The sequence below is a fragment of the Triticum urartu genome, chromosome 2 (genome assembly GCF_003073215.2).
Source record: "Triticum urartu cultivar G1812 chromosome 2, Tu2.1, whole genome shotgun sequence".
In the NCBI taxonomy this organism is placed as follows: Eukaryota; Viridiplantae; Streptophyta; class Magnoliopsida; order Poales; family Poaceae; genus Triticum; species Triticum urartu.
Genome location: NC_053023.1, coordinates 532,129,004 through 532,154,935, shown reverse-complemented (window position 1 = coordinate 532,154,935; position 25,932 = coordinate 532,129,004).

Here is a 25,932-nt window from a genome sequence, read left to right as displayed (position 1 = left end):
TAAACGGCAGTGCCACAAATAAGTTGCACTATCATTATCAACTCTGCATCTTTTGGCTTCTACATTATGAATATGTGTATCACTACTATCGAGATTCAATAAGAATAGACCACTCTTCAAGGGTGCATGACCATAAAAGATATTACTCATATAAATAGAACAACCATTATTCTCTGATTTAAATGAATAACCGTCTCGCATTAAACAAGATCCAGATATAATGTTCATGCTCAACGCTGGCACCAAATAACAATTATTTAGGTCTAATACTAATCCCGAAGGTAGATGTAGAGGTAGCGTGCCGACCGCGATCACATCGACTTTGGAACCGTTTCCCACGCGCATCGTCACCTCGTCCTTAGCCAATCTTCGCTTAATCCGTAGTCCTTGTTTCGAGTTGCAAATATTAGCAACAGAACCAGTATCAAATACCCAGGTGCTACTCAAGCATTAGTAAGGTACACATCAATAACATGTATATCACATATACCTTTGTTCACCTTGCCATCCTTCTTATCCGCCAAATACTTGGGGCAGTTCCGCTTCCAATGACCAGTCTGATTGCAGTAGAAGCACTCAGTTTCAGGCTTAGGTCCAGACTTGGGTTTCTTCTCTTGAGCAGGAACTTGCTTGCCGTTCTACTTGAAGTTCCCCTTCTTCTTCCCTTTGCCTTTTTTCTTGAAACTAGTGGTCTTATTGACCATCAACACTTGATGCTCCTTTTTGATTTCTACCTCCGCAGCTTTCAGCATCGCGAAGAGCTCGGGAATAGTCTTGTTCATCCCTTGCATATTATAGTTCATCACAAAGCTCTTGTAGCTTGGTGGCAGTGATTGGAGAATTCTGTCAATGATGCAATCATCTGGAAGATTAACTCCCAATTGAATCAAGTGATTATTATACCCAGAAATTTTGAGTATATGCTCACTGATAGAACTGTTCTCCTCCATCTTGCAGCTATAGAACTTATTGGAGATTTCATATCTCTCAATCCGGGCATTTGCTTGAAATATTAACTTCAACTCCTGGAACATCTCATATGCTCCATGACGTTCAAAACGTCGTTGAAGTCCCGATTCTAAGCCGTAAAGCATGGCACACTGAACTATCGAGTAGTCATCAGCTTTGCTTTGCCAGACGTTCATAACATCTAGTGTTGCTCCAGCAGCAGGCCTGGCACCCAGCGGTGCTTCCAGGACGTAATTCTTCTGTGCAACAATGAGGATAATCCTCAAGTTATGGACCCAGTCCGTGTAATTGCTACCATCATCTTTCAACTTTGCTTTCTCAAGGAACGCATTAAAATTCAACAGAACAACAGCACGAGCCATCTATCTACAATCAAACATAAACAAGCAAGATACTATCAGGTACTAAGTTCATGATAAATTTAAGTTCAATTAATCAAATTACTTAAGAACTCCCACTTAGATAGACATCCCTCTAATCTTCTAAGTGATCACGTGATCCAGATCAACTAAACCATGTCCGATCATCACGTGAGATGGAGTAGTTTCATTGGTGAACATCACTATGTTGATCATATCTACTATATGATTCACGCTCGACCTTTCGTTCTCCATGTTCCGAGGCCATATCTGTATATGCTTGGCTCGTCAAGTATAACCTGAGTATTCCGCGTGTGCAACTGTTTTGCACCCGTTGTATTTGAACGTAGAGCCTATCACACCCGATCATCATGTGGTGTCTCAGCATGAAGAACTTTCGCAACGGTGCATACTCAGGGAGAACACTTCTTGATAATTTAGTGAGAGATCATCTTATAATGCTACCGTCAATCAAAGCAAGATAAGATGCATAAAGGATAAACATCACATGCAATCATTATAAGTGATATGATATGGCCATCATCATCTTGTGCTTGTGATCTCCATCTCCGAAGCACCGTCGTGATCACCATCGTCACCGGCGCGACACCTTGATCTCCATCGGAGCATCGTTGTCGTCTCGCCAATCTTATGCTTCCACGACTATCGCTACCGCTTAGTGATAAAGTAAAGCATTACATCGCGATTGCATTGCATACAATAAAGCGACAACCATATGGCTCCTGCCAGTTGCCGATAACTCGGTTACAAAACATGATCATCTCATACAATAAAATTTAGCATCATGTTTTGACCATATCACATCACAACATGCCCTGCAAAAACAAGTTAGACGTCCTCTACTTTGTTGTTGCAAGTTTTACGTGGCTGCTACGGGCTTAAGCAAGAACCAATCTCACCTACGCATCAAAACCACAACGATAGTTTGTCAATTTGACTCCGTTTTAACCTTCGCAAGGACCGGGCATAGTCACACTCGGTTCAACTAAAGTTGGAGAAACAGTCACCCGCAAGTCACCTTTGTGCAAAGCACGTCGGGGAAACCGGTCTCGCGTAAGCGTACGCGTAATGTCGGTCCGGGCCGCTTCATCCAACAATACCGCCGAACCAAAGTATGACATGCTGGTAGGCAGTATGACTTATATAGACCACAACTCACTTGTGTTCTACTCGTGCATATAACATCAAACCATAAAACCAGGCTCGGATGCCACTGTTGGGGAACGCAGTAATTTCAAAAAATTTCCTACGCACACGCAAGATAATGGTGATGCATAGCAACGAGAGGGGAGAGTATGATCTACGTACCCTTGTAGATCGCAACGGAAGCGTTGACACAACGTAGAGGAAGTAGTCGTACGTCTTCTTCCTGATCCGACCGATCCAAGCACCGTTACTCCGGCACCTCCGAGTTCTTAGCACACGTATAGCTCGATGACGCTCCCCGGGCTCCGATCCAGCAAAGCTTCGGGGATGATTTCCGTCAGCACAACGGCGTGGTGACGATGATGATGTTCTACCGATGCAGGGCTTCGCCTAAGCACTACAACGATATGATCGAGGTGGAATATGGTGGCAGGGGGCACCGCACACGGCTAAGGAACGATCACGTGGATCAACTTGTGTGTCTAGAGGTGCCCCCCTGCCCTCGTATATAAAGGATCCAAGGGAGGGGGTGCGGCCGTCCATAGGAGGCGCGCAGGAGGAGTCCTACTCCTACCGGGAGTAGGACTCCCCCCCCCCCCAATCCTTGTCCTACTAGGAGAGGTGGAGGGAGAATAGGAAAGGGGGGGCGCTGCCCCTCCCTCCTTGTCCAATTCGGACTAGGGGGAGAGGGGGCGCGGCCTGCTCTGGCAGCCCCTTCCTCTTCTCCACATTAGGCCCATCAGGCCCATTAACCCCCCGGGGGGGTTCCGGTAACCCACCGGTGCTCCGGTTTTATCCGGTACTCTTCCGGAACCCTTCCGATGTCCGAATATAGTAATCCAATATATCAATCTTTATGTCTCGACCATTTCGAGACTCCTCGTCATGTCCGTGATCACATCCGGGACTCCGAACTAACTTCAGTACATCAAAATGCATAAACTCATAATAACTGTCATCGTAACGTTAAGCGTGCGGACCCTACGGTTCGAGAACAATGTAGACATGACCGAGACACGTCTCCGGTCAATAACCAACAGCGGGACCTGGATGCCCATATTGGCTCCTACATATTCTACGAAGATCTTTATCGGTCAGACCGCATAACAACATACGTTGTTCCCTTTGTCATTGGTATGTTACTTGCCCGAGATTCGATCTTCGGTATCCAATACCTAGTTCAATCTCGTTACTGGCAAGTCTCTTTACTCGTTCCGTAATACATCATCTCGCAACTAACTCATTAGTTGCAATGCTTGCAAGGCTTATGTGATGTGCATTACCGAGAGGTCCCAGAGATACCTCTCCGACAATCGGAGTGACAAATCCTATTCTCGAAATACGCCAACCCAACATCTACCATTGGAGACACCTGTAGAGCTCCTTTATAATCACCCAGTTACGTTGTGACGTTTGGTAGCACACAATGTGTTCCTCCGGTAAACGGGAGTTGCATAATCTCATAGTCATAGGAACATGTATAAGTCATGAAGAAAGCAATAGCAATATACTAAACGATCGGGTGCTAATGCTAATGGAATGGGTCATGTCAATCAGATCATTCAACTAATGATGTGACCTCGTTAATCAAATAACAACTCTTTGTTTATGGTTAGGAAACATAACCATCTTTGATTAACGAGCTAGTCAATTAGAGGCATACTAGTGACACTTAGTTTGTCTATGTATTCACACATGTATTATGTTTCCGGTTAATACAATTCTAGCATGAATAATAAACATTTATCATGATATAAGGAAATAAATAATAACTTTATTATTGCCTCTAGGGCGTATTTCCTTCAAAAACCGTGGTAGAAGCGAGGGCGAGGAAAATTTCGAGGAGTTCCCGGTTACGGTGGGAGGTCGGGGAATAAAGAAAATGCGTCCCATTAGAAAATATCAAACGCATGTCTTGCTAAAATCAATGAGAAAAATTTGACAAGGTTGTCCCATTCCAAAATATCAAATGCCTACGATTGTGGAATGGTTAGGGTTTGCCATCAGTTCGGACATTGACATGGCACCTCGTGCTAAATAAACCAGCTGTTCTTTTTGTGCAGTTCCACCAAAATCAACCAAATTCACGCGTAGCTTGTATGATTTCGCCCTTATATGTTGCAACACCTTGAACTTATCTACACCTCCTTTCTTGTGGTGGAAATGAATGATTCGATGTATTCATGAACATTTTTTGCAGTTCCCATTGAAATCAAGCTGAGCACCCCTGTTTGCACAAATACAAAAAAGTGATTAGTATAAAGCAAACTGTACTATGAATTGACAGTTTCAACAGGCACATACATGGTCTATGTAGATCACACTTTTAGAAAAATGGAACTCACCAGAAAGAATCCTAGAACAACATTGTACTCGCGCATCACAACAAAAAAATGGATATTTGTCAGTCCTTCTGAGCTGAAGTTAGTTTGGTCTTGTGGGGAGTAATGTAACCTTCCTTCAACTGCTCCTTCTGATGAGAAGATAGACAGGTCTTCTTCATCCTGGCATAATTGGAACTAGTCACTTCATGTACTCCATATTCTTCTTCAGAGGAAGATGATCCTGTTGTGCAAAGACAAGAGGACTACTAAATGGTAGCATCCCTGTTTGCTCGAAAAAAAGGAAAGGAAATATTTAAAACAACACAGATGAAGCATTTCTCAAGGACAATACCACTTTTTCATGACAGTATCTAAACAGTAGCACAACACCAATAGAGATGACAACGCTCAATCATATGGATGAAATCAGTGGGCGAGTACCAACCTTTGTCAGGAGGCTTATTGTGTAGAGCATATAGATGAAGCACTTCTCCGGAACCATCTGTTGCTATCTACGGTGGTGGCCATGCTTACTATATACTCCTCGATTAGTTTAATGTTTCCAACATCTTATTGTGCATTTCCACAAAAATATATGGTATCTTCAAAGAAGATCCCTGTTTGCACAAGTAGAGATAATTACATATTACATTAAGAGTGGCATCAAATCAGTGGCAAAACAATTGCTCGTTCCAGCCATAGCAATAAATTAAGATGCAAAACTATATCATTACTTGTGTCATCATAGTTCCAGTGCTTCATTACAGCACCGGGAGTTGATTTTTGTTTTTCTTCCGCTTGTTCTTCCCCTTCATCACTTGGTTCAATAACAGACAAGCTTCGCCTTCAATGTAAGATTTGGCATGTCAATTAGGGAGCACAAGTATAGTACTAAACTTAATTTTCTGATGAAAGTGGCAAAATACAGGCCAGCAGTTGTGAAATATCCTTATCTTACCTCAATGGGATATTACGGTGCACATACAGATTGGAAGTCTTGTCTCCATTTATGCAGTTCACTAAAATCAAGCAACATTATCGTACAAGTAGCACAACATATGAAAGCACACTACAGAATCATGTGAAAGAAGGCTAGTACTGACCTCTCATGATGCGGAATTCAAACAACTCACAAGAAGAAGATCTGAACCAAATTCTCCTTAACGGATAGGAAGTAAGATCTCCTCTTATGCAGTTCCACTAAGATCAAGCAATCAAGCAACATTGTCGGTGTGACATTTTGGTTGAACTGCACAAAACACTCTTAAAACAAAAGTGTTTTGTGCAGTGCAACAAAAGGTCACAATGGCAACGAGGTGAAGTAGATAACCCTGTTTACACAGAGGTGCAAAGGAAACAATTAGTGGTCAATAACGGTGGATGTCACAGAAGCCAACAAAAAGACGCATCTACCTTATCTAAATGGGAAAGAAAGCAAGACAGTAGCATTTCTCAAACGGTGGCATTGATTAATATTAACATAGAGATTATATTAACAATAAAATTCGTTAAACATGTCATTTGCTTTTAACTGTGGCATTGCATCAATTTTCCAGCGGCATTATTAGAGGGTGTTTGTTTACAGGGACATTTTGGTGTAGGGACTAAAAAAACTCCGTGTCAGTCCCATCTAAACCAAACATGAGGGACTTTTAGGGACTAAAAGTGGGCATTTGGGACTAAAGAAAGAAGACCCCGAGGGAGTCTTTTGGGACTTTTTCCAACAGTTGCCCCTGCCACGCATCGCACCTTGTCTCTATTAGTTCATTACTAGGGGTAACAAGGTCTTTTAGCATGTCATTTAATAACCTCTAGTCCATGTTTAGTCCCTGGAACCAAGCATGTAGGGACTAGGGAGTTTTTAACCAAACAGGGCCTTAGTTTAACAAAAGCTAATGAGTTGCACGGGATAGTGGATGCACCAGCACCATGTGCATCTACCGATGTACTGTGGTCATGCACAGTCTATTGCAACAAAGAACAAACAACCAAGGAGCATATTTGTGTTGGTCCCAGTTTTGTTATCTTTAGACACCTTTCCCTATGTGAGTGCAGCAAATCTAGTCCTGCTCAAACTCTACAGCCTTGTCCCTTCCTTTCCTTTTTGAACTAGTACTTCCGCCCCTTCCTTTCCTCTTTGAACCACGTCCTAGATTTATGCGATACAACTTTCCCCACTACTTTCCCCCATTCCTTTCCTCTTTGAACCACGTCCGAGATTCATGCTATACAACTTTCCCCCTTCATTTCCTCTTTGAACCACGTCCTAGATTCATGCTATATACAACTTTCCCACTACTTTCCCCCACTCCTTTCCTCTTTGAACCACGTCCTAGATTCATGGTATACATGCAGCTAGAGTAATGCATGTGGAGTAAGTAAATTATACCTTAAGGTTCTTGGGGCGTGGTTAGATGGGCAACGGGACGGCGGCGAAGAAGAAGGGGTCGGAGGCCCTCCCGCGCCGCCGCTGGGTGGAAAGTGAACAGCTGCGCCGATAGTCCCTTGCCGACGGCGACAGCGTTAAGCCTCCTTCCCTTCCTGGCGGACGGATCCTGACGGTTCTTTGAGAAGCAGTGAGGGGAGAGAGAGGCCAACGAAGTCTTGTTTAGATCTGGAGAGGGCGAGAGAGTGTGAAGAGACCAACTACAAGCGCTGAGGCTCCAGCGGGAGAGGGCGAGAGAGTGTGAAGAGAGCAACTACAAGCGCTGAGGCTCCAGCATGTATATATATAGTGGAGAGAGAGTGTGTGAAGCGTGAAAACCCTAGAAAACATTTTGACCAATCATAGAATCCTCCTGGCACAAATTATGCTCAAGTGTAGTTATCGAACCCGAGACCTCAAGTTTGATGAGCGGACAGGCTAACCAGCTACACAACCCTCCCGTTATGTACAACGAGAGGGAAATAACCTTTTATACATTCCGGCATTCATGTGACAAGCATGCCATGTTTTTTTTGTGTGTCTGGGAGTCATTGGGATTTCAATCATAATCGTGTCATGTGGCTTTGGTGGTAAGACTATCCACAGTGGTGCAGAAATAATGCAGCCTTAGTCACCTTACCTCTCTCCACGTAGTACGTTGGGTCCCACCAGTCAAAGGGTGAAACAAACAAATTAATAAGAAAAATTAAAAGTGCTAGCGGTGTTTCTTACCTCACACATCTCGATACTGCTCGGGAACACTGTCCAATTGATCCATCTGTTTACTCACGTACTATTTTAAGTGAATCCTTATTATTACATGCACACAAATTTTGGGCACTTGTATTCGACTTAAGTCAGTGTGCCACCGTATTTCGTATACTTACTACTCCCTCCGTCTAGGTGTAATAAGTCACGTTAGAAGGTGCAACGGGACCAAGGTGCGTGTGTGTGTGTGTGTGTGTGTTTAACAGCATGTGTGTGTGTTACAGAGAGCGATAGATCAACCAACTCCTACAAAGAGATGTTGTGTAGTGTACGATTTTAGCTGCGAGAGTCGGTGCATCCTCTCATTTCCGGGCATGTCCGGTAGGGACATGCGGACAGCTGCCACGCCTGCTCCTGACCAGCCTGTCCCACCCTGTCCCACCCAAATCCCCTCCATCGCCCGCGCGCGCTTCCCGCCTGAAACGGTCAACGCCGCTCCAAAGAATCGGTGCCGCATTCATGCCCGGGCAGAGCGGACGCGACCTCTCACTAGCGCAAGAGTGATGGTTGCTTCATCCGTCCAACTTACTGCTAGGTCTATGTAATTTGACGGCTCATTGGTCTTTATTACTGAGGTGGTAGGACTGCTGGATGTCCCACTCTTTCGGCGAAAGGAGGTACTACTACTAGATTACAATTTTCTCCATTCTTATAGCGGAGGCGTGCAAGAGCAGTGAAAACATGCAGGCTCATTGGTTACATGGCCCACCTCACACTATCACCGTGCGACACCTAACTCTTTACATAGTGCTCCCTCCGTTCCTAAATATTACTAGATGAGTCCCCGTGCGTTGCCGCTGAACAGCGGTATATCTCTCTGCGCAAAATTATCGATTTCATAGAACTAAAAAAACTCTATAACCGCATGACAAATGTGGTAGCCAAACTAAATAAACTCCCATCATCATTTAGATCATCCCACGTAAGGAAAAAAGATCAGCCAACTCCTACTGCATAATGGGATTATATTTTTCTTTTTGACATGTTAATGGGACTTAAAAGCTCACTTACATGCATGCTACCGGTGCATGCTTGCATGCAGACATGTTGATGTGATTTAAAACCCACTCACATGCATGTGCCACGGTATTTCTGCATGCTTGCATGTGGCTTAGTGCGGAGCCTCTCAACGTCTAGATCAGACGGCTATTATGGACTGATTTACTTCATCTAACGGCTACATCAATTTTGATGATGTGGCTCAAGGAGAGGATAGAGAATTCCTAGTAGTGGGGGCTAGCTATTACGGTCTTTGTAGAGATTCCACTACATACGGAACAAAATGAATGAATCTACACTTAAAATGCATCTATATACATCCGCATGTGGTTCATGGTGAAATCTCTACAAAGACTTATATTTAGGAATGGGGGAGACGGCGTACTAAGCAAGCTTCTCCTCGTTCTGCAAGTTGACGGGACACATCAAAAGTACTCCAGTGTATAGAGCCTTGCCTCTAAGGTAGGCCCCACATGGTTTGCCTCTTTTTTTAACATAACACGTCAAGTCGCAATTTGTTTGTTCACCCGTGGGAGACGATCCTCCCTCCACCAAGTGGACAACCAGTACACGTGCCAAATTACCATGTGGGCTGCCTTTTTTGTACAGAAATGAGCTCCACCGTGTACCCACGCGGGTGTGGTTGGGAAAGACATGGGAGTATGTGCGCCGTGCATGCACCTCTTCTCTTCGTGCACGCCCCCACCTCCGTGGGTGTGTGTGAGAGATACAAACCGCGTTCGTGAGTGTTTTTTGTTTTGGGGTGGGGTTGATTTCGTGAATTATTTGTGGGAATATGTGTCGATGACATCTCAAACAAAATTTTGCATGCAATGTGTGTGAAATGGAGGCCTATCCATATCATACATAGAGGGTCGGGAAATCCACGAGAAGAGAGGGAGGGGTCATAGCTATCGACGGAGTCAAAGAGAGGATAAAGTGGGTGGGTGCGAGATCGATGAAGACAGCCATCGAAATTGTGTGTGTGTGTGTGTGTGTGCGTGTGTGTGTGTGCAAGTCAAAGATATAGGGCGACTGGCCTACCGGAACGTTAGAGGGCACATTTCAAGTTTGTGTGTGGCAGGGAGACATGACTAGAGCGCTCGATGTATCGGTGTGTGGGGGGTGGGAGGGGTGGGGGAGGGGTAGGCAGAGGCCTAACTATATAGGTAGAACGACTCGTATATGTGTTGAGAAGGAGAGACCCAGCTATGTCTTGAGGGAGATCAGTCGACATCCATACATAACTGAAGGACGGGAAATATGATGGGACAGAGAGAGAGAGGAGAGAGAGAGGGAGGGAGAGGGGTAGAGTGTTGGATGGGTTATGGAGTTGCTTCTCAAAGATGGTGGGAGAGGCCTACTAGACAAACTGAGGGTGGAACTGCAATGTTATCAATAAGAGTGGGGATGTGTTTCTGTGTGTGCCTATGCGTGATAGATCTGTCGGGACGCATCCATGGATGATGAAGGGGAACCATGTGTTTGGTAAGCAAACCTAACTAGATCGGTTGATCAATTGTTTTTTGTCGAAGGAAGGGAGAGACACAACTAATGAGGTAGATCGATTGACGTGTGGGTAAAAACGAGTTATAAGGACCTAGCTAGCTATATGTATAGCGAGAGATTGGTCGGTGTACGTCCATTTGTTAGAGGCAAATAAGGCCCAGCGAGACGGATAAACAGAAATAATGGAGCTAGGAGGTGGTGCGAGAGGCCCAGCTACTAGCTAGATTGGGGGAGGAGTGTGCGGTTGTGAGATCGATGAAAAGAGGGGTGAGAGTTTACACATGTGTCTGACCGTATGAGAGACACGAGGCAAGGACACATAAAGGAGGAGATTGAAGGTGTGTGTGTATGTTGTAGGCAGGCATCACTTGAGAGGTTTATCGATCGGTGTGTGTCGGAAAGGAGTTGTGGAGACTCTGGGAGAACGACCTAAAGAAAAAAATGAATGTTCCCGGTGGATAGAATGCCGGGGGAGGGGGAGGGCGAGGAGGGCGTGTGCATGCACGAGAGAAAGTTAGTGGTAGCTACAAAGGTTAGAGGATTGTGTGGGTGTAAGAGACTAACAAAGATCATAATTTGATATGAAAGCGGATTCATATATTTGAATAGGAGATCATAGTGTTTTAAACATTGCATGCATGAATATAGCGGTGATACACGTGATGTGCACATGTTATACCATAATGTGATAATGCATGGCGTTTGCAACTCACAGCTAAATGCGGAACAATCTAAAGCATACTATACATCAAACAATCTCACATTTTATTTGAATTTGTGATAATGTGTGGTGTTTGCAGCTTACAACTAAATATCGAACAATCTAAACAATACTATATATCGAACATTCTCACATTTTATTTGAATTTGTGGTAATGTGTTGTGTTTGCAACTCACATCTAAATACTTGTAGGCGTAGGGGGCGGGGCACCATACATAATGTGATAAACACATTATACATATGAGACATGGTTTAGATTATGAAGATCTAGCTAGATAGAAATGTAATGTGATTTGAAATCAAAATAAAGTGGATTCAAAAAATCTAGTTCGAGTTCATATAGTACACATAGTTCATATGTAACTCGAGACTAATCATGTGGTGTGATGTGAAGATAATACACAAACGATGGTTTAACTTGACAATAATGATGATTTTAGATCTTATTAAAACGGAGAAACGGATTCAAATGCTTTGACTTCACAACAATCATTACTGTAGATCTTATTCAAATAGAGAAACGAATTCAAATTTAGTTCATATTGAAGCGGTAGTATATATGTTTGGAATGCACTAAAACGTTCATTTGAGTAGTTGGTTGCATGCATTATACACGTAGAAAAATATTTTAATTGAACATAACATGAATTCAAAGTTTTGAATGACATTTGTAGTGCGCATTGATTTGCTACAGTACATGTTAGGCTTGTCCGGAAATTTCAACCCGCGCCTTGTTAGCCCGAAATATTTAAGATATATCTTTGTCTCGTTGTGCTCCGACAACTCCCTCCATCTCAACCCGCGCCTTGCTATTCCGAAATTACAACACGCACGAAAACCGCCACCTCCTGTGAAATCCTGACATGTGAAATGCCCGTGGTACCCCTGAACCGAAAGAACCGCCTCAAATCGGTGGGGTACTTTTGTAACTTACCCCACATTTCGGACAAGCGCATCTCTAAGCCATGGTTCCCCACTGCCATCCCATCCGCCCACCCATTCATACACTTAGGCCGCGAAAACCCGTGACGAAACCCCACACCCTGCTCAATCCGCCACCCAGCCGGAGCCTCTTCCCCGATGACGTCGTCCACAGCAACACCTCGACGTCCCTCATCCACCGTACCGGATGAGGATCCGTCCTCGATCTCATCGTCCCGCCGGTTCAGCCACCCCGTCCTCCACCTCCAAGGAGCTGCCCCGATGTTCCCCTCGTCTTTCGTGCCACCTCCATTCCCACACCGCCATCTTCACCTGCACCACCAGAAGAGCATCATCACCACCGTTTCCTCGGATGAAGTTGCAGCCTAATCGGCGCCACCAAAGAGGTTGTACACTAATTGCCGCATTTTCTTCTTGATTCGGCCTCACAGTGCTGCCAGCGCTCGGTCCTGAGCCGATACGGCGCGGCTCCATCCACGGCGGCGTCGCCGGCCACTTCCTCCACGGCGTCGCTCCCTCGGCGGCGATGTCCACATCAGTAGGAACTGCTGCTGCTTTAGCTCTCGCTCGCGCTGCTGCTCTGCTCTTGCTCTTGGTCCCCTGCCTGGTCTACTCTTGCTATTGCTCTTGCTCGCGCTGCTGCTCTCGCTCTTGCTCTTGCTTGCGATGCTGCTCCAATTTAGCTACACTTTAGTCGACTGAATCGACTTTTGCGTCAGTCGATTTTCAGGGGGTGGGGGCTCACCGAGGTGAAGGAAGAACCAGCCGCAGCGGGGAGGGGGGATCGCCGGAGAGGTACCCCACTATCCATCTTACGGTTCAAGATGGGGGCGGTGGTCACCGGCGGTGGCGGGGCGTTGGCGGGGCGGTGGCGTGGGGATCGCAGGAGAAAAAGCTCCGCACGTGGTGGCCTAGAGGGATGGCCGGGGCGGCGGCGGATCGGCGGTGGGGAGTGTTTTTGGGGTGGGTAGGGTGGCGCACAGCCAGCCGCGGGCGGCGGGGGCTGCTGTTTGGCCGGTGGTGGCTGGCGGCTCAGGGGGTGGAGGTTGAAGATGAACCGCATGGCCTTGATTTCATATCCAATGGCTGCAAAATCAATTGACCAGAGATGAAAAAGTCAGTCGATCGACGTGTAGCCTCACCTTGCTAGTGCGTTTAGTTTCGACAGCAAAATTCAGTTTCGACAGCAAAATTCAGTTTCGACAGTTAAGTTCAGTTTCGACAGTTAAGTTCAGCGATGATCGGCTGATGTATTTTACATCTAGCACTTTGTGGTTATGTATTTTACGTCATGTATTGGAGAAGCTATTAGAATTCCACTCAGGTTAATGTTGTTCATTGTCTCTCTTGTCCTGCTTCAACCTCGGCGTCGTACAACTCACCGAAGCTGCTCCAACGACGAAACCCTCCATCACAGCGGAGTAGTACCTCGGGATCCATCTCCAGACGCCTAAGATCTTCTTCCCCTCCTCCAACAGAAAAGTCAGCCAGAGCATCCTCACCAGCCAACCCAATCACGCTGAGATCGACATGGCTTTGCCAAAGAGGTTGTACACTTGTTGCATCACTTTTTACTCTACATGTTATATATATTGTCAACTGAGCACACGGATTTGTTCCTTTAGTGTCTCCTTGAAAGAAAAAACGTAGGAATTTTAATTTTCACTTGTCCTCCTTTTCAAATTCCTATTCATGAAGCACAAGACTAAGAGATAGTAGCATAATAGCATTATAACTGTACATTTTCTTGTGGTTTGACTTAATCTCACCATGCTTCTTTGCATCATGTGATCTTCCAATTGTTGTGAATCAAACACCCAGATTGGCAGAAATCTTGTGTTTTTAAATTCTCTGTTTTGCGCGTGCATTCCTATCCTATTCCTGTCTATTTCCTATCCCTGCATTGTTGGAATCCTCCAATTCAAACGAGCCCTTACAGAATTACTTCTCTTACAGATAGTTGTCAAAGAAAACCTTGTGTGGTTTGTCCCGCTCCTGCTCTGCCGTCGTCCACCCCAGCTCAGCTGCTCCAATGACAGAAGGGTCCAGCACAGCAGGGATCCGGCCTCCAGACTGTCTTTCGCCGCCTCAGATCTTCTTCCCCGCCGCTGGTAGCCATGAAAATTGCATTACCATCATCAACCGAGCAGATGACCTCGAGGACTACACGGGTCCGCAAGAGAGGTCGCACTCTTTCGTGTCTGCTTAGGTTATGCATCGCTTAATATTACATGCTACTTTATCATCCTGTTCACCGATTAGACTCTGAGTCAGCTCCAAACTAATGGTCAAACTTGAGTTTTTAAATGGTTGTGGGGTACATATCGGGTCCGCTATCAATAGTATCTATCTACTATCTGGTTAATCTCCGGTGTCTACTATGAGTTTCATGTTGGGTGGGAAACAAACAATAAAGAAGCCATTATCTGTATTTTTTAACTGAAGCCATTATCTGCCTGCTATTATTGGTTTTGGGTCTATCCCCAGGTTGCTACCATCACTCTGGATTTCTGCATGCACTCCTTACATAATCTCACTATGTTTTATTCCTATGCATTACAGTTATTGTAAACAATGGAACTGAACATGTAGAGCAAAAGAGATGAGCCTTGCGTGGCAATAAATTTTCATGCGGACGTCACTCCATGGTAGGCGCAAAGGCAGCCCCCCTCCACGCATTTTGGATTGTAATCGAGAGGAAGATATCTATTCTGAGGGTGATTCAGAAGGAGAAGACAACTCCTATTTACCCCCTGAGGTCTTCGCTCTAACTTGGCATGCTGATGTTGGTTATATCATGCATATGGTGTCTTGCATTGCTTACTTTATACATCAAATATGTCATCTACTTAGTTTAGACATCCTTTGTGCGAATGCCATCTGTTTAGTTTATTCATCGTTTACGTGAATTATGCAACGCCATCTTGTTTAGCCAGACATCATATATGTGAATTTTGCAATGCCATCCTGCTTAGCCAGTCATCTTATATGTAAATTATACCAGGCCATCCTTTTTTCGTTACATATTACATTTGTCAAAAATGTTAGTACATTCAACTGCTCTTCATGTGCATCAGCCATTTGACACGGTGATGGCAAATTCTGGAGTGAAAACAAGGTCTTCAGAGCAGACTATGCTATCTGACGAAGCGCATATCTCGCTGGTTACGGATAGCTCCTTAGAGGAGGATTCAGAGACAGATGACCAGTCCTATCCCCCCCCCTGAGGTGTATGCTCTAACTTGGCAGGGTTATGTTGCTCATATCGTGTGTATGGTGTCTCGCATTGCTATGTCATTTGATTAGTTTAGACATGCTTTGTGTGAATGCCACCTATTCAGTGTCTAATTACCATATATGTGAATTATGCATTGACATCTTGTTGCAAGACATTATATATGTGAATTATACAATGCTATCTTGTTGCAAAGGCATTATATATGTGAATTATGCAATGCCATGCCGTTTAGCCAATCATCATGTATGTGAATTATATCATGCTATCATTTTTTTTGTATTACGTGTTCCATTTGTCGACAACGTTTGTATATTCAACTACTCTTCCTGTGCATCAGCCATTTGAAGCAGTGATGGAAGTATCTGGAGTGAAAAAAGGTATTCAGAGCAGACAATGCTACCTGTTGAAGCAGACATCTTGTTGGTTACAGAGAGCTCCTCAGAGGAGGATTCAGAGACTGATGACCAGTCCTATTTCCCCCCTGAGGTCTATGCTCAAACTTGGCAGGGTTATATTACCCATGTCATGCATGTTGTCTTGAATTGCTTGTTTTTACATCATATATGGATTGCCATCTGCTTACTATATAAATCATATATTTGAATTATATCATGCCATCATGTTTACATAGTACATATACATCATTTATCTGAATTATGGCATGGCAACCCATTTAATAAAGACATCATATAGTTATATCATCTCATCCTGTTTAGTGTTTACAGTCATCATATTTTGAATTATGGCATTATATCCGTGAATGTATGTGAATTATGGCATGCCAACCTATTTAATAAACACATTATATAGTTATGTCATGTCATCATGTTTACATAGTCTCATATTTTGAAATATGTCTTTGCATCTTTTTTAGTTAGCCATCATAATGTGAAATTGTGTCATGCTATCCTATTTAGTTAGCCATCATATATGTGAAATTGTGTCGTGCTATCCTGTTTGGTTAGACAACATAAATATGAATTATTTCATGCCCTCTTTTATTCCCCACTATCCATTGCACCTGTCTATCATACAATATCTATACTTTCAATTACTTTTCTTGTTTATCAGCCATTTGAATTGGAGAGCGTGATGGCAGTACCTAAGGGAGTAACAACACGGTCTTCAGAAAAGGTAGTGCTACCAGTTGATGCAGATAGAACCATGGTTGTACTTGCCCAAGGACCAAATCCACCACACATAACCCAGACTCTCGCAGATTGTACCCCTACCCAATTGGACAGAGAACCAGCTACACCCCTTCTAACCCCAACCCCGGCAGATAGTAACCCAGTTTTAGTTGAGACAGCACCGTCTCCACCACAGAGCACCCAAACACGAGCAGTTAGTAAGGGAACTGCAGTGCCCAAAGCACGAGGACCACCACTCTGAATCCCAACTCAACGCTTAAAGGAGAAGAAGATTTGTTCTCAGGTCAGGTTCTGTAGCTATGGTTCATACTCCTTTGCTCTTGCATTACTGTATTTACTCATACCAATTCTTTTCAAATTTGAAGGATGGAATTGAAACTCCAATGGCGCAACAGGTATGTTTTAAACCTGTTTCTTTAACTGGTTTGCTGTTGTAACCTGCTCTATGTTGATTTCAGTTTCAATTGAATAAACAGTTATGTTCTCATGTCATGCACATTACAAGTGTTGTTATTGCTCTATAGTTACCCACACTTATATTCTGTCTATTCCGCTTTGTCTTGAACAAATATTATTTGAACTGCGTCTCTATCTTGATTTGGCAACAAAAACTAGAATGATATAGACCATAATGTGACCATGGTACATAGATATATGTTTGTTTCATGCTGTTATCCTGTCCACTTTACTACTGAACTCATTTACCAAAATGAGTTTCATATACAACATGGTAAACATGTGATGCGTCTACTTGTTTCTCTTTTAGAATGCAGACAAAATATTGGAGAACAGTACCGCGTTATCCAATGGTAAAGGAAGTAATGCAGATAAGGTTCAAGATAGTGAGACATCCATGTTGGTCTCCAAGAAAGCTGATAAAAACTATCTTGACGACAGTGAGGGAACCCAAAAGTCCTGTCTTGATGTAGTGTTCGAGTTACTGGCCACTACTGCTAGCACAAGCTCTTCGAACTCGCTGCCTAAATCAGTTCGTCTTCTTGAGTCTCAACTTCAAGTTGAAAGACATCGATCAGATGTGCTGCGATAGGAAGCTGAAGGACTGAGGAAGTCCCTGCAGAATTCAGATGCATATTTTCTGGTGCAACAGCAAGCGCTGGAGGATTTAAGCTCCAAACAAGAGAAAGTTAATAAGCTTGCTAAGCATCTTGCCAGCATTATGGGTACCCAGGATATTGTTTCTTGAGATCTTCTGAAGTGGTTTCAGTTCTGGATTTGTTTTGCTGCGGCGTTTATTTGCGCTGGTCACCAACTTTGACAACCAGTGTATATGATATGCTGCTTTGTTCCCTATATTTGCACTGGTGGTGAACTTTGATGCCCAGTGGATGTAATATGTGTAATAGCCGTGATAGCCTAACAATAGTTGCTTGCTTATTTATTTCCTTCTTGTCTTGTTTATTTGTTTGCTTGTAGTCATTGCAGTTCTTTTTCCGCGGTTAGCTAGTGGCTGCAATAACCTATTTTTTAAAACTAGGCCACAATAACCATGGGCTAATATTTACTGTAGTGACACCGGGCCTCCTACTGGCCATAGAAACAGTGGGCCTTCTACGGGCCGTAGAAACAATGGGCCTTCTACGGGTCATAGAAACAATGGGCCTTCTGCAGGCCGTATCATCAATGGGCCATATACGAGCCGTATGATCGATTGGCCAAACATGGACCAAACAGACCGCATTATGGCCGTAAACGGGCTAGAGTTGGAATCGTCCGTTCATGGGCCGACCATAACGGGCCATCGCTAATAGGCCGTATTTGATGACGCTATGAAAACGGCCCAACGTATTAACGGACCACAAACAGGCCGACTGTAACCACGGGCTGAATTTGGCCCACAAGTAGAAAATGACAGTAACGGGCCGTAAGTAAATGAATGCTGGAAATGAGCCCAAGAATAAATGGGCTCTGAGAAGGCCGAAAGATAACATGGGCTGGAAACGGCCCAATGGAATAACGGGCCGTTAATGGGTATAAAGTGATACACTGTTCATTACGGGCCAGTTTCACCACGGGCCGTTAATGGGTGTAAAGTGATACACTATTCATTACGGGCCAGTTTCACCACGGGCCGTTAATAGGCCAAGAGTTACATAGGGCCTCATATGGGCCGAAAAATGTCATGGGCCATACATGCGCCAGAAGTGAAAATGGGCTGGAATCATATTGGATGGCCCAGATGATGCTACTGGGCCTAATTCGGATAGGGTGTAACGGGCCTTGGGTTAGCGGGCTGTAAATGGGCTATATGCGAACAGGCCGTTAACAGGCTTTCCATGGGCCGGCCCGCCACCTTTTGACCATGTCAAACGGGCCGGCCTTTTCACAGGAATGGGCCTCTGTTGGGCCGTGCCACGTGCCGACGTATCATAGGCGCCTTCCTTCCAATGAGTGGATGACATCTATCGCAACGATGAGCCGACACGTGTTTCCTCCAGCCAATGATGATTTTACATGTGGAAAATCCCCATTGGTCGGGGCTGTTAACGGGTTATCGGATCCAAAACCCGACCCGATAGCTTAACGGTGTTCCGTTACGATGGATGCCACGTGTCGGTCACCCTTGACGAAAGCACTTCTGTGACGCGCGATTTATCGTCATGGAAGTGGACACTTCTGTGATGATAATTTTGGTAATGTCATGGAACACTTCTACGACAGCACAGGTATGACTATCTTGATTCTTTCATAAAATCGTCATGGATGTACATGCATGACAAAAAACCCGACCTACTGTGACAAACACGTATCATCACGGAAGTGTATTTTTTTGTAGTGAATACATATCAAGCAAGCATGACAAGAGTATATGAGCAACGGAAAGTAAAGTATGCAATTTGCAAGAATGTAAAGGGATGGGATTAGAGTGTGCAAACGCAGTTGGAGACATGGAGATTTTTGGCGTGGTTCCGATAGGTGGTGCTATCGTACATCCACGTTGATGGAGACTTCAACCCACAAAGGGTAATGGTTGCGCGAGTCCATGACTCCACCCACGAAGGGTTCACGAAGAAGCAACCTTGTCTATCCCACCATGGCCATCGCCCATGAAGGACTTGCCTCACTAGGGTAGATCTTCACGAAGTAGGCGATCTCCTTGCCCGTACAAACTCCTTGGTTCAACTCCACAATCTTGATGGAGGCTCCCAAGTGACACCTAACCAATCTAGGAGACACCACTCTCCAAAAGGTAATAGATGGTGTGTATAATGATGAACTCCTTGCTCTTGTGCTTCAAATGATAGTCTCCCCAACACTCAACTCTCTCTCACATATTTGGATTTGGTGGAAAGATGATTTGAGTGGAAAACAACTTGGGGCTGGCTAGAGATCAAGATTTATGTGGTTGGAGTGGAATATCTTGACCTCAACACAAGTGTAGGTGGTTCTCTCTTAGAAAATGTAAGTTGGAAGTGTAGGCATGTTTTGATGGCTCTCTCCATGAATGAAGAGTGGGTGGAGGGGTATATATAGCCTCCACACAAAAACTAACCGTTACACACAATTGACCAAACTCGGTGGGACCGAATTGGAAAACTCGGTCAGACCGACTTAGTTCATAATGTGACCGTTAGGCTTTTCGGTGGGACCGACATGATCAACTCGGTGGACCGATGTGCTAGGGTTAGGGTAAAACCTCATCTCGGTTTGACCGATTACACAAACTCGGTGGGGCCGATTTGGGTAATAAGCGAAATAGAGAGTTGGTCAAGCAAGCTCGATGGGACCGATTGCATATCTCTGTGAGACCAAGATTATTGCATTAGGCAACAGAGAGTTTAAAAGCCCATCTCGATGAGACCAAGATCCCATCAGTGTGATCGAATTGATTAGGGTTTGTGGCAATGCCTATGTCAAGAGAACTCGGTGGCGCCGGATGGAAAATTTCAGTGGGGCCGAGTTTGACTTTTGGTTTGGGACATATGTGGATATGGGAAAGTGGTTGAGGGTTTTGGAGCATATCACTCAGCATTTTGAGCAAGCAAGCCATTAAGCAACACCTCATTCCCTTTTAATAGTATTAGATTTTCCTATGGACTCGATGTGATCTTGGATCACTAAAAGGTAGAATGTAGAGTCTTGAGCTTTAGGGCGTGAGCCAATCTTTTGTCCTTAGCATTTTGAAGGGGTTCCACATCTTCTTGTGCACGCCACTCCATCTGTTGAACTTATCTGAAATATACTAGATAAAAACATTAGTCCAACAAGAGATATGTTGACATTAATTACCAAAACCACCTAGGGAGCACTTGTGCTTTCAGTCACCTTACCAACATTCAACTTGAATCTCTTCGTTTGATATTATAAACCACCACTGATGATTCCACAATTGTTATATAGGTCCAAGGAGCAGCAATCTTTGTCAAGATACACTAGTGAAGCTAAAATCCTTATATACACTTGTTGAACAGCTGTATACTGGAGCTCAGCGCATGCTAGCCACAATTTCACCAACAAACCAAGGACCCAATCTGATGAGCGACGGCTTGAAAAATTGTCAATTCTGCCTGCAAGAATTCAAGAGATCAAACGGTCATGTGCAAGAGTTGGTGTCGTGACGGCCTTGAGCCGTGCTAAGGCATGGTACCAGAGCTAGACCCGGATGAGGTAGCTACTGGGTATCCAAGTTTGAAGGAAGATGGTACTGCTTTAGATCAGAAGGACTTCGATGCCTGCATGAAAGAAATACGTCCTGTGGCAACTCTGATTGCTGATGAGATAAATCTATCCAAATATCAACCGGCTTACGATGAAGAGAATCAAAACAAACCCACGCCGGCTTATAAAGTGATGGATCTGATTCCTCCAATTCATAAGCATACTTTCGCCCCTGAAGTTGACCCGTCGAATCTTATTGATGATGAAGCTGAATTCCATGCCTTACGTGGCATTGATTGGTCATCACCAAACTTCCAGATAGCAGAGGAGGACGAAGAACCAGAAAAGGATGATCCAGAAGCTTCAAGTCGCCAAGACCAAGAATATTGATCCGCTGGGCGGTTCAAATATTTGAACTTTGGAAAACACTTGATCTTTTTGGCTCACTGAGTCATGTAATAGGCTAGAAAAACTTTGATCTGTCGTGCCATCGTGCACGTTTTTGCTTTGTGCCACACCGTTTGATCCTCCATTTAAAGAGTGTATTACTTTATGCTTATGATAACGTAAATTTTTGCAGATGAGATTTTATCATGACCCTGCAGACAAGTAAATCACAATTGCCCTTGCGGTTTACCATGGGCGGGTCATAATACCCCATATAAAACCATTGGCGATGAAAATAATTTATAACCAGGGCCGGTATAAACATGATAAAAAGAATATCATACCTGTAATTGAAAACGGCCGGCTTACGATGCCATTGGAGTAAAGGTGATAACCCAAAATTTAGAAGACAATACTTCCAAGTACTTATAATATCATCATATGCCGCCGGTTCATTGTATACTATGTTTGAGCCGGGCTGTGCAATAGAGTCTTTTCGGTCTTTGTAACTTGGGCATTAATCCTCCAAGTAGGCCAGAGCTATACTCAGATGAAGTTATAATGTTAGCTTGATAGCCGAAATCCCAAGGTAATCAGAGCTATGCTCTTATGAAGTTATCATATTGGCTTGATAGCCAAATTACCAAGGCAATCAGAGCTATGCTCTTATGAAATTATCATATTGTCTTGATAGCCGAATCACCAAGGCAATCAGAGCTGTGCTCTTATGAAATTATCATATTGGCTCGATAGCCGAATTGCCAAGGTAACCAAAGCTGTGCTCTTATGAAATTATAATTTTGGCTTGATAGTTGAATTACCAAGGTAATCAGAGCTATGCTCTTATGATATTATCATTTTGGCCTGATAGCTGAATTACCAAGGTAACTAGAGCTATGCTCTTATGAAATCATCACACTGGCTTGATAGCCCAATCACGAGGGTAGTAACACTATGTTCTCTTTGGTGAATACACCTATGTTTGAACAGGAAACCCCAAGTGACATATTCGGTCAAGAGGGTAGTAACACTATGTTCTCTTTGGTGAATACACCTATGTTTGAACAGGAAGCCCCCAAGTGACATATTCGGTCAAGAGGGTAGTAACGCTATGTTCTCTTTGGTGAATACACCTATGTTTGAACAGGAAGCCCCCAAGTGACCTTTCTGTAATGGAAAAGAATTCATTATTCTTGGAAATGAAAACGGAGAGGCCCTGCTTTATCGGGGATGCCGGCTTTATTATAATCATCATAATATATACATCATCGAAATATGTACATTGTAAGAGCCGGTGGCTCAAGTATAGTAAGGCCGAAGATGAGCAATATTCCACGGCCGGTGGGTCTCCTCCTCCGACTTACGTGAATCCTTGTGCTCTCGAATGTCGATAAGGTAGTATGATCCATTGTTCAGATTTTTACTGACCACAAAGGGTCCTTCCCAAGGTGGGAACAACTTGTGCATATCAGTTTGATCCTGGATAAGCCGGAGCACCAGGTTGCCTTCTTGAAAAGTTTTTGTTTTAACCCGGCGGCTGTGATAACGATGCAAATCTTGCTGATAAATCGCTGATCGAGCTACCGTGAGGTCACGCTCCTCATCCAATAGGTCAAGTGCATCTTGACGTGGCTTTTCATTATCAGCTTCAACGTAAGCCGCCACACGAGGTGAATTGTGACGGATGTCACTGGGGAGAACCGCCTCTGCTCCATAGACGATGAAAAAAGGTGTGTTACTCGTAGATCTGTTGGGGTGGTATTAATGCTCCATAACACCGGAGGTAACTCTTCCACTCAACAACTCGGCGTCCTCTATAAGGGAACCATAAGTCGGGGCTTGATGCCTTTCAGGATCTCTTGATTAGCTCTCTCGGCTTGACCATTAGACTGGGGGTGAGCCACTGATGATACATCAAACCGGATATGCTCACGTTGACAAAATTCCTCCATGGCACCCTTGGATAGATTAGTGCCATTATCAGTTATAATACTGTGGGCAAAACCAAAACGGAAAATCACCTTTTTCATGAATTGAACCGCCATCGTCGTGTCACATTTACTGACCGGCTCTGCTTCAACTCACTTCATAAACTTATCAACCGCCACTAGGAGATGTGTCTTTTTGTCTTTGGACCTTTTGAAAGGTCCCACCATATCCAGCCCCCAGACTGCAAACAGCCAAGTAATTGGAATCATTCTCAATTCCTGAGCCAGCACATGAGTGCGCCATGCGAACTTGCGACCCGTCATTTTGAGCTGCAGATAAACATAACAAGGCCGTCCCATGAACTTGGCATAAGCCGGTCACCCAAATAGGGAATGATAAGGGCTCTTGATCTTAACTACCTCAAAGGTCAATGTCTCAGACCTGGAATCGTAATCATCTTCAGAAGCAACCTCCAGTGCTATCTTACCAACTGGGTATGCCGACTTACGAGGCACCACACCGTGAAAGACGGTGTTCGACGGCTTAAGATTTTTATCAGTCAATCCCATGCTATGGAAAGTTTCATAATAAAGGATATTGATGCTGTTGCCTCCGTCCATGAGTACCTTAGTGAATTTATATCCTCCAACCTGAGGTGCCACCACCAAAGCTAAGTGACCCGGATTATCAACCCGGGGCGGGTGATCCTCATGGCTCCACACAATAGGTTGCTCTGACCAGCGCAAGTAACGGGGAACTGCCAGCTCAACGGTGTTCACAGCCCTTTTATGGAGCTTCTGATCCCGCTTGCATAAACTTATGGTGAAGACGTGGTACTGCCCACTATTCAACTGTTTCGGGTTACTCTGATACCCAGATTGTTGCTGCTGATTCCACTGACCAGACTATTGATGAAAACCTCCCTGGTTGCCTTGATTTCCTTGATTGCCTTGGAAGCCGGAATGAGGACCGTCGCCATCGTGACCCGGACCATAAGAGTCGGAACCTGAGTCATCGCCTGGCCCATGATTGTTATGGAACAAGTCGGAATTTTTGAACGCCTTCATAATGTGGCAGTCCTTCCAAAGGTGCGTGGATGGCTTGTCCCATGTACCATGCTTTGGGCAAGGCTGATTCATCATATATTCCAGATTTATACCTGATCCTCCTCCCCGAGGAGGTGGCTTTCATTGACGACCCTGACTACTGTTCTGCCTGTTGGTATTGCAACGAAATCTAAATTATTATCAGCCTTGCATTTACCGTTGCTCCCCTGACTCGCCGGGTTATGACACAGGCCCTTAGTGTTGCCGCTCTTCTTTCCCTTTCCCGGCTATTCATCATCAGACTCGGGGTCCTTGGTACTATCAGAGTCGGCATATTTAATTAGAGCCGCCATTAGCTCCCCTATATCATTGCAGTGGGGCTTGAGCCACCTGTCGTGGATCTAAGACTGACAGTAGAATGGGGGTAGGTATGAGGAGGCAAGATCCTAGCTATGGAGCAGTTGTACACACGAGTTTTACGAGTTCAGGCCCTTCTCGGAAGAAATAACAGCCCTATGTCTCAGTGCCCTGAGGCGATCGATTGGATTATATGTGTGTGTGAGTTTACAAAAGATGCGAACCCTTGTGCCAGTGGAGGGGGGTGGCTTATATAGAGTGCACCAGGACCCCAGCCAGCCCACATTACAAGGGGTTTAAGGTACATTAAGATGGGGGCGTTACTGGTAACGCTAGTAATTAAATGACATAAATGCCTATTAAGTCTATGAAGTAAACGTCCGACTGTTGTCGTCCAGAGTGACTTTAGGTCTTCTGTCTGTCGAGTGATAATTGTTGCGGTCGAGTGACCTTGAATCTTCTGAGTGGAACGACTTGTAGTCGAGTGGATGATGACTCTTCTTCGAATGCTTCTGGTTTGAGGGTGACGTCCTAGGGGAGGGTGCCTAGGTCAGGCCTATGACCCTACCCTAGGTACATATCTTCATCATTAGCCCCCGAATGGTTCAGGGTTCGAGTGGAGAAGGAGTTGATAACCCCTCTGATTCAACTTTTGCACTTCGGAAATGTTTTGTCCAGAGGTCGAATGAACATTCATGATGACTTTAGCTGCTTGTTCAATCACCTTGATCCATTCTTGGTTTTATCGAGTGAACTTTCATTGTTAAGCTTCGAGTGTTGATATGGGAAAAATCTTCCGTCTGACGGGTTGTTCTGCTGTCTACGGATTTCACGGGATTCAAATTTTGGGAAGCGCGCCGGGCGGGGGAGGCCACAGTAATCGGGATAGATTAGGCAGGCCGCCTCGATCTCCGCACCACCTTTTTCGCCACGTATCGCGTGCACGACTGTTGCGGGATTTGATCGGATCGCCTGGGCCCACGAGTTAGCCACTCGGAAATGCCCTCACATAAGGTGTTGGACG